Source organism: Apis dorsata, unplaced genomic scaffold (genome assembly GCF_000469605.1).
Source record: "Apis dorsata unplaced genomic scaffold, Apis dorsata 1.3 scaffold_207, whole genome shotgun sequence".
NCBI classification, from domain to species: domain Eukaryota; kingdom Metazoa; phylum Arthropoda; class Insecta; order Hymenoptera; family Apidae; genus Apis; species Apis dorsata.
In genome coordinates, this window is record NW_006263491.1 from 146,601 (window position 1) to 149,239 (window position 2,639).

General features: G+C 41.0%; 1 protein-coding gene across 1 annotated transcript in view; it reads left to right on the forward strand.

Moving 5' to 3' along the window:
* Positions 1-2,639, forward strand: part of LOC102674519 — a 378,471-nt gene that overhangs the window by 72,552 nt on the left and 303,280 nt on the right. The gene's annotated exons all lie outside the window — the stretch shown is intronic.

The window sequence follows — 2,639 nt, forward strand, 5'->3', positions numbered from 1 at the left end:
ACTTGGTCATTCAAGGTACCAAGAAATTGTCTATGGCTACCAATTTTACTGAAAAATTCCATTCTCTATTTTCTTTCTTCCAATTAAAGAAAATCAGTGTATCAGTTTTGTATATCTATTAATAAATATCTATTAATAACTCTTGATGGTGAAGATGGTCATTCAAGAAATTGTCTATGATGATAGCAATTTTACTGAAAAATTTCATTCAAGGTATCAAAAAGTTGTCTATGATGGATAGCAATTTTACCGAAAAATTCCATTCTCTATTTTCTTTCTTCCAATTAAAGAAGATAGAGAATGTTGTAATTGGCTCTCGAGAGAGGGTTTAAGGGGAATGGGAAAAAATCTTTCTCAAAGAACCTGTTTTATAAATATAGTTTTCGCGGAATCGAAATAATCCCTATAAACGGCATATTGTAATCCCCCGTTTAATTAGTTCGTTAATTATACAGTGGCAATCAACCACTTAATCTGTTTTTGGCCGGTTCACGATTTCATTGGACGGTCGGTCGCGGTAATAGACGATTAATAATGAAATAATTTAATTAACCGCTCGACAGCTGGCCTCGTTTGCGTTTGCCCTCCGAAAATCTCCTCTCACGGAGAGGAAACAATTAATTCGTTTAACGAGCATCCGCTTGAAAATTTTCCAAGATCATCCCAAATTTTTCTCGCGCAATTTTCAACGATAAGATTTCGAAATTTCGAGCAATAAGACGAATGCGAAATTTGCCTTCGTTTTCCATTCAATGTTTACAATTTTACAATTTTCATTGATATATTTCGACAAATGGAAAATAGACTACAACGAAAGATAATACTCGAAAACCTTTCTCCCTTAAGGAGGAATACGTACGTTCAAACAGAGAGAAAGGGAAAAGAATCGTGAAATTTCTTCCACGCGTCCGTTCTTTCGAATATTTCCGCTTATTTTCCCTCCCCCTGCTCGCTAATTCTTGCAAACTGGCGTCCGCGTCGATTGGCCGAGCACCCCTCCGGATTAAGAACACGCGGTTGTGTCCCTTAAAAAAAAGAGAGAGAGAAAGGAGTCGTGATCACCGAGCTGCGAGCTGAAATGAGCATTCCCATTGGCTGGAAGGGAGGGAGCCTCCCCTCCCCTCGCCCAGACTCGTTGCCAGGCAAAATAATTCGGTGACCTCGACGGTGGAGTAATCCTTGGTGTCGGGGGGGCGAGAAGAACACGAGGGAAAATAAGTATAAAAGAGAGGATTATAACGAGCAGGGCCAGGTTACGAAATTGTTTCGTCCTCTGTTATAATAGAACTGGGAAGGGAGAGGGGTGGATGCACCCCTTTCGCCACGCGACGATTATTATTGCCGCCATCCATCAGGCCTCCCTCCCCTTCTCTAAGGAACAGTTTGTTTTCGTTGTTGGAACGATTTTCATAATAGCTGACCGGTTTCTCATCTTCTTAATGCCTCGCTGGCAACTCGCCGAGGGGTGAGACGGCTCCCCCCTCAAAAGAAATAAATAATCTTTGATGCTACTAATTGAATTTGACGGATATTTGATCGAGCCCCCCTTAAATGAAAAAAATTGTAATTCGGTAAATAAACTCGCAAACCTGTTTACAAAACTTGCTAAATTATCGTGCTTTCGTGTTTAATTAGTTCACTTACTTAGTAGTTATTATTTTCTAAAATTTTTGTCTAAAAATTTTGAGTCGAGCTAGGACGAGTCAGGTTAATTGCAAAATTTTGATCTAATAAAGAAAAAATCTTTCATATCCAATATTTCAACGCGGTGATATTATTTTTATTAACGAAATGTAAGGTTACGAGCAATCCTCTGCAACTATCCAACAACAAATTTCACCTCTACTTGCCACCTGTCAAAGTTCCCTCGCACAATAGGCTGCGAATTGACCTCGAAAATCACCAACATCATCGATGATCGGAAAGGGGGGCGATTAGCTGAGCGGAACGGAAATCGGCGATGTCTTGGGACGGACGAAGACGCCTGCCTGGTCTCCCCCGGCAGCAATTTACTTTCCGCAATAGTCGCAGTGATGACGTCGCGCGTCCATTGTTCACACACGCTATTAGGCTTTCGACTACGTCTCCTGTGCAAGCGTCGTCCTTATCGGCTGCGCAGAGGTCGGGGACACAATGAGGGAAACGCGGCAGCCAAGTTGGTCTTCGATACGGATTGCGGTGGCATTGATGGTAACGAGCCATTAGGGGAGGCGTTAAACGTATCTATGGCGAATCCGCTGCTCGTTCAGCCGAGAAAGACGAGGAGGGATAGAGATTTGTATACCTTCTCGCCTCGGTGAGCTTCCTCCTCGTTCCTGGATTATATACATCCTTTCTTCGTTCCTTGTCGAGGGCTTCAAGTTGCTGGCGTGGAAATTTTTTGTTAGAAAATTTTTGTTCATTCATTGCCAGTTTTGGAAAAAATTTCTATTAAGATGATTTCAAGCAATATTTCATATTATATTTATTTATTATATTTATTGTTCGATAAAAAGATATTCATGCTGCAAAGAATTTGCAACTTACGAAATTAATTCTCTTCTCGTTATCCACGCCTGCCCCATATCCTGTTATATCCCCTATCCTGTTCACGTTTGAAATAGGACGATCCCGTTCCCACGGAGAAAAAAAAAAAAAAA